At 30.5% G+C, this 8,000-nt stretch overlaps 1 protein-coding gene across 1 annotated transcript in view; it reads left to right on the top strand.

Moving 5' to 3' along the window:
* The first annotated feature begins 7,953 nt into the window (after nucleotides 1-7,953).
* LOC102590167 (60S ribosomal protein L4-1-like) overlaps nucleotides 7,954-8,000 on the top strand; it is a 4,704-nt gene continuing 4,657 nt past the window's right edge. Inside the window, exon 1 of the mRNA XM_015303544.1 lies at nucleotides 7,954-8,000. The gene's annotated coding sequence lies outside the window, so the exon portion shown is untranslated.

The raw sequence follows: 8,000 nt of genomic DNA, 5'->3' as shown, positions 1-8,000 counted from the left end.
CCCTCCATTTAAAAAAGAATGACCTCCTTTCCTTTTTAGTCAGTTTCAAAAAGAATGACCTCTTTTTTTGGTAACATTTTACTTTTTGCTTTCCACGTGACATGTTTAAAACCACAAGATTAAAGACAATTTTGTACATTTGACATAACTTTAATTTAGGACCACAAGATTCAAAAGTCTTTTTTATTTACTTAAATTTCGTGTCAAGTCAAACCAGGTCATTCTTTGTGAAACGGAGGAAGTAATAAATAGAAGAGTTGTAAATTAATGGCAAGAGTAAACTAGACTTAAAATGATAAATTATCTCTTAATTTTTGAAACTAAACAAGTAAAGTTGGACAACTATTTTTAATATATTAAAACATGTAAAGATGGACTAAGGGAGTAAATACTTTAAAATATTTTTATACTAAACTAAAGATATATTGAATGTTTCATGACATCTAATCTCATAATGTTAAACATATCACGTGAAAACTTAGAACAAAATAAAATATATTTTTTTTAAAGAAGAATTGAAAACACTGATGAACTCGATGCAAATTATCAGTTTCATCCCCGAACAACTGACAATCTTAAAAATACTCATTTTCTTGACTAACTAAATTTAGATCATCCTCGATACACTCCTAATCTGTCACATAACAAAATAAGTGGTTTCAAACTCTTGTAGGATAAGTATGAGACTCTTAATAAAAAATCAAGATAAATATTGAAAACATCCATATACTTGGGAAGAATTTAAGGGTGTATTTCACTCATGTTGCAAAATTAAAGATATTTTTAAATTCAATTGATCAAGTAGGAAAGTATTTTTAAGTGTCTCAATAGTTATAAAATTAATAATTCACGTTAAATCTATGAATATTTTTAATTTATTTATTTATTAAGACGGAGGAAGTAAAAGAAAACGTCAACGTCAGAGGTCTATCACAGTTTTAGTATATTGCCAGATGCCAGCAGTGAAACGAATAGACGGTCCTGACGGCGTCTAAATTTTATATGGAAGTTACAGAAATACCCTTTGAACATTGCGAAAATCATGTGGTTAGGCAGAAATATCTGAAAATATCTGCATGGGTAGCGGGCTTTTTCGTACATATGCGAACACAGGAGAATTTGATGTACCCATTTTTCTAATTGAATCCCAGCCGTTGAATTATTAATCATTCATTTGTCCATCACCATCAAAGTTTTCATGTAAAAAATTCTACCAATTTGACAAATAATAATTCTTCGTTGAAAATAAAATAAAATAATTATTCAACGTGCATTATAAATATTTCTATATATAATATAAAATAAAATATTTTCGATTCAAATTTTGGAAAAACTTGTGTTCAAGTGTTTAATAACATAGAATATCTTATCTATTTTAACTTATAACATAAAATCACTTAATTGATGTTTGGCATTTAATTATAACAATATTTCTAAAATTCCAGCACCACATTAGTAATCTTGAAATCACATTACTATAATTTGTTAGCAAAATTTAAGTAATATTTTTCTTTTATAACCGTTGAATTTGGGTGTTTTTTTCATTAATTTGTATGGTTTTGTATTTTGACTGTTTTTTTAGAAAAAGATAATTTAATGAATGGCATGCTTATATCATCATTGGACATTTATATAAAGTAATATGTCAAAAAATTTACTAGTACTTCTTATCAAAAGACACATTAAAATTTGAATAACTCATGGTAAATTTGGAAAATCTTAGAGCTAATTGATTGACTACTTGTTCGTTAGGGTTCGATTATCCACCTTATAATCCTCTCTTCCCTTTTCTAAAAAAACTCAAAATAAATCCAACAATATAAACTTTAGAGTAAGGAATTTAAGCCTAAAGCTTGAAGTAGCTAAAGTATTACGAGAGTTATCTGGATTGGAGTTTTATCTTAAAGAATCGTAACATTTATTTTCAATCTTATTTAATTTTTGTAATATGATGATTGATTGTTCACGACCTAATTATACCTATCATTGTTTTTTGGAAATTAATATGATCCATACTTTATCCAATCATAACTAACATCTTAATTAAAAGATATGACATAATTAAAAAAAAAAGTTTAGTCAAAAACTAAAAGACTATGCATTGCTTGTTTGCCCAACTTATGTCTATGTCAAATATACAATGTTTAAGTGTTTAAACATAGCTACAATTAGTTCAAACCTCTCTGGCAAACAAGAATTCAGTAAAGTGGTTTTCTAAATTAAGTGAGTTTTATCAACTTTATCGTTTCATAAAAAGTTATTTAACTGTTGTCATTTTACGTACAAAGTTAATCAATTGTTTTTATTTCTTCTTCAATAATTGAGTAACTTTTTAAATAAAATAACAATAATGAAATAACTTTTGGACTACAAAATAAAGTTAAAAGATTTTTAAAGAAAAAAACTGTTAATTGAATGATCGTGTACAAAACTGACAAAGACATTAACCAAGTACGAAAGTACCTTTGTAAACATTAGCATTATCAATTGTTGGCACCACTTGCCAAATGCTAACAAACAACTTTTGCTAAAACTTCAATATGACAATATGTTTCCCAAACTTTGTTCACATTCCATGTTTTTGCCTCAAGGTGTATTGACGGATTGAGTTGAATTTGAAGCATATTAAAATGAGCTAAATTTGAAAGTAGGTTAAAATGAACTGAATTAGTAAATGAGTGTCATTGACCAACCCAAGATTTATTTGGATTGAGATAGATTGGGCCAAGTTGTAGGCTATAGCCTAACTCTTACAAGTTTTTATTTCTTTATTTGTTTTTAAATTCTATTTAATGGAAAAATTATAGTACAAAATAATCATTCGATCAATTTTTTTTAGGAAAAACTACAGAATATGGCAAACATCAATATATATTTAAAATAAATAGCTATAGTTTTTTTTTTTTTATGTTATATGGATATAACTACACAATAAATAGCAAGTTAATTATATACAAATAATAGGAAAGTTATTAAATATTAAATAGGAAAATTATTATTACAAGGATAATTAATTATGTCTAGGCACATTTTATGTGATCAGTTTTTCATTTTTATCCTCATTAATATATACTTTCTCTTTCATCAATATTACAATATCACATATTCTCAAATTTTCCTACCATATTCCTTCCAATTTATGATCTTTTTGATGATTCTAGGAGCAATTTTTGTGATTTTAAAAGTATCTTTGAATTGATTTTCCTTTCTCTTTTTATGAAGATTATATTTGTATTCATCTATTTTTATAGGGGTTCGATTGAAAATTATTTTGTTTTCTCCATTGCAATGGTTATAGTTATAAAAAAAAAGTAGTAAAGGAAGAACATGAGCAAAAAAAGATTGAGGTTTGTGTGATTGTGATTTGAATTCATCAAGTATCTTTTACGTAATTGATTTTTTCTCTCTTTTTTATGAAGATTATATTTGTATCCATCTGCATTTTCATCTATTTTTATAGTGGTTCGATTGAAGAATTGTTTTGTTTTCTCCATTACAATGGTTATAGTTATACAAAAAAAATAAGTAAAGGAAGAACATGAGCAAAAGAAGATTGAGGTTTGTGTGATTGTCAAATTTGTATATAGTAGAATACTTATATATATATAGACACTTGTATTGTAATATTAACACAAGTTGAAATGACGATTTGTGCATACAAGTATATCTGGATACATAAGTAATCTATCCAATTTAAAAGATTGATTAGGCAATACAAGTATAATTGAATACATTAATACTATATTTTTATAAACAAATACATGAGTTAACACCAAACCTCAAGTATTACAAAAAAAACTTGACCAAAGAGAGATTGACGTTTGTTGTATTTATCAATTTGTATACAAGTGAATACTTACACACTTTTAGATACCTACACATTCTATTATTTTCCATTTTTCTTGTTTCTATGTTGTCCAATGTATCCATCTTTTGTTTAACAACAATGTATTCATATATATACCCCATATTCAAGGGCGCAACTGGCTCCTAATGCCAGAACTCCGGCTCGAGCTGACCCTGCTGAACCATTTGCTAGTAGCGCATGGTAGCCACAAACAGTCAAGAAAACAAATAAGTATATCTCGACTTAAAATTAAGCCCTCGGCCGGCAAGGCCCCTGTCAACTGATCTATAAAGGAAACAGCTACTCCCAGGAATTCATATAAATAAATAGTCAATTAGCACAGAAGTCCTGATTGGGCCGTCAAGGCTACCATGATATCTATACCAAAACTAAAAGCAGGTAAATATCAGTACAATACATCAAACAGCTCACAAGCTTCAACAAACCAACAACATAGGCCAACATGGCCATAACGTAGCTATAAACCACACACACTAGTCTGCAAGCCTCTAAGAGTAGTAAAAATTGGTGGGACAGGGCCCCAGCCTACCCATGAGAATATACATAACAAAAGGTAACAAACCTCCCAACTTTGGCTGCTCCGGAGGAAAGGGGCTGACCAACCGGATAAAAGTCAATCTTGCTGCTGAGGAGGTCTACTCGGTCCTCTGTCAGGACCTGCATGCATGAATGCAGCGCCCCCAAGGCAATGGGGCGGTTCAGTACAAATAATGTATAGAGTATGAAAGGCAATAGACTATAATGAGGTATCCTGATATACTGGAATAATCTGATAAATAAATCAAGGATAAGATAACTGTACTGACCTGCTCCTAAATCTAAACTTATCAAAAATAATAAAACTACAACCTGACCAAGCCCCCATAAGCCCGGCAGGTACAAACAGCACACAAGACCACCTACTCAGGCCCCCATAAGCCCGGAAGGTGCCAATCAGCCTGTATACCCCTATTGGTAGTCCCCTAGCCCCGCAGGCAGTCACATAGCCCTCTTAGGCATCAATATAGCTTATAGACAACTCATAGCCCTCTTAGGCAACAACATGGCCTTGTAGGAAGCACATAGCCTTCTTAGGCATCAATATATATCCCTCTAGACAACTCATAGCCCTTCTAGGCATCAATATAGCCCCGTAGGCAACTCATAGCCCTTTTTGGCATCCATATAGCCCTGTAGGTAGAACATAACCCTTCTAGGCATAGATCACATTCCTGCAGCTAACCACAATAGCCCAAAGGCAACAATAACAATCCAATAGCTAAAAGCGAGCAATTTAATTATAAGCAACCTATACAAATAGCCTCTAAGTCGTGTCCAACAAATGAATGTTACTACTGAATAAGAATCCCGATAAGAGAGAATTATATGCACTCGAGCAGCCAACAATCAACAATAATGGCTATAACTATAACCACGATAACAACTCAATTACATTGCTCCTAAGCTTTAAGGAAACATGCCATAGGAAGAAAATAGCCTTAACATACCTTTTTCGCTAAATTCACGTGGCCTAATGACTTTTACTTAATACTCCCTCGATACTTGATCTTAAGGTCGTAATACGCTTCAAAACCTTCAAATATATCCAAACCCTTGCTGTCCCAACACTAAAGTGTGATATGCTACGCAATCGATAAAACAAATTATACCACGATGATGAGCCCAACGCGTAGAACAACTTTCGTCAAGGACTTGAGTCGAGAAAATCTATATTTCACTTGATCCTAGAAATGAGTTTCTCTAATTTCTCTATTTTTTCAGCTTAAAAATGGTGAAAAAAGTCGAAGGAGACGATATATGTAACATTCCACTGACTTAGGGCCCCACCTCACATGCCTGCTTGCGCAGTCCCACGAAAATGCGAATATCTCTCTATTCTGAAGTCGTATGAACGAACGGTTTGATGCGTTGGAAACTAGACTCGTAGACCTTCGATTTCATAGTTTGCGGGGACCATAACTCTTAATAGATTGGGAGAAAACCTCCGAGACATTTGACTCAAATTTCAGACAAATCTTTAAAAAGGAATTTACGGTAACTTTCGCCAACTTTTATTTTATCACTTACCTAACTTCAAAACTTGAGATACCACACTTGAACACTTAAAATATCGCATAACACATCATTTTTAATTTTATTACTCACCCTCCTTGTCTTTCCACGAAGATACGAGTTAATTTAGACGTTTTTAAAAGTCGGGGTGTTACAATACTATATTGTATTCATTTTTTGAATAACAACAATGTATTCATTTTTCAAATTGTCGTGTTCATATGTTAATTGTCATACTTTACCTTGTTTGATATATTAATACATTACGTTTTTATAAATACTTGTATTCTTGATATATTAATACTTTAAGTCTTATAAATGGATATACCAATTTGAATTCAATGTATTCATATGCTACACAATTAATACATGTTCCTTATTTAATTCATTGTAATTAAAATTGTATTAGTGTATAAATAGAAAAATAAAACATATAAAGAAATACAACTAGAAAAAAATATAAATTGTAGTTATTTTTTTATAAATAACATACTTATAGCTATTGAACTTCAATAACCCTATAAATATAGTCATTTTTGTAAGTTGCTCTTTTTTTTATCCAAAATAACTTAATTATCACTTACTCCCTCCATCCTAGTTTATGTGATACATTTCAGATTTCGAGATTCAAACAAGTTTATCTTTGACCATAAATTTTCATATATCTTATAAATTTTTTGAATTGTCAATTATTGTGACTTATACTATTTTTACGTAGTTTACAAATATATAAATTTCAATTAAAAAAAAATAATATTTCATGCACAAATTTTCGATCAAACTTAAATTGTTAGACTCTCAAAAAATGAAATGTATCACATAAATTGAAACATGAGTATATACAAGCGAGAAGCACGTTAACTTGAGTCTACTATCTTTCGGTTGATTCATTGTACAAATACAATAAGTTGTCATTATCTATTTATGACTCACAATTGAATATAGGCCTACCTAAAATTTACAATAAATGTTTGTATTTTTGTATAACAATGATAAAATATATTAGTCGATAACTATTAACAACAAAATGTAAACATACACTTACAAATTTAAAAGGTCACTTTTAAATTGGCATGATCTATTCCCTTTTGCCAAATCAAAAGATTCATGCTCAATCTCATACCCATTCTGAACTAATGTCTTTTTGTCAAAGAATGCATATAAATATCTCACACTAAATCAATAATTTCCTATTAGATTTCAAATTAGATACATCATCCACATACATTTTGGAATACAAAGACACATAGAGAGAGGCGAGTTAGAGTGACAACATATATCTTTTGATGATATTTACATATATATTTGATACCAGCTATATTCCGAAATACATATACATAAAAATAGAGACGAGTGAGAAAGGGAGATAGTTGAGCGAGAGAGCATAGATGCAACAAGATAGGAGAGAAGCAAGTGAAAGAGTCAGTATATCTCAAATACATGTGAATCTCGCTTAGATACAGTGAATGCACATAATTTGGCCATAGAGTAATGAAATTTGTCTTGTGTTTGTTGTAATATTATGGGAAAATTACAGAAATCACATACTTAAATTACAATCTATCATTTAAAAGTTTATAATTACAGAAATCCCTCAAACGGATACAATAATATAAGCGCTGATACATTAATCTGATGCGCGAGATACATTAATCGTTAAGTAAGATACATTACATTGTATACATGATACACTAATTTGATGTACATTTTATACATGATACACTAATCTGATGCGCGAGATACACTAATCTAATGCGCTGATACATTAATATGATGCGCGAGATACACTAATTTGATGCGTGAAAATGAGGGATTTTGGAGATTTGTAAAACTTATAGGGGATAATGGTAATAAGTAAAATAAAAGGTGAAATTTCTGTAATTAATCCTAATATTATCCCGTTAATCGAAAAATTGCGAAGCGAAATATGGGTTTAAAGCCCAATAAGTATACTTTTGGTTTCAAAGTCCGGCCCAATATTTCTAACCCTTCTGTTTCTCTGTGCTTCACTTATATTTGTACATGGAAGAAAACCTAGCTTCTCACTCTGTTCTTCTATCTCTCATAAACCCTAGCAGCC

Source organism: Solanum tuberosum, unplaced genomic scaffold (genome assembly GCF_000226075.1).
Source record: "Solanum tuberosum cultivar DM 1-3 516 R44 unplaced genomic scaffold, SolTub_3.0 scf00436, whole genome shotgun sequence".
Classification (NCBI taxonomy): Eukaryota; Viridiplantae; Streptophyta; class Magnoliopsida; order Solanales; family Solanaceae; genus Solanum; species Solanum tuberosum.
The sequence above is the reverse complement of the archived record's forward strand: the minus strand, read 5'-3'. Positions and strand labels throughout refer to the sequence as shown.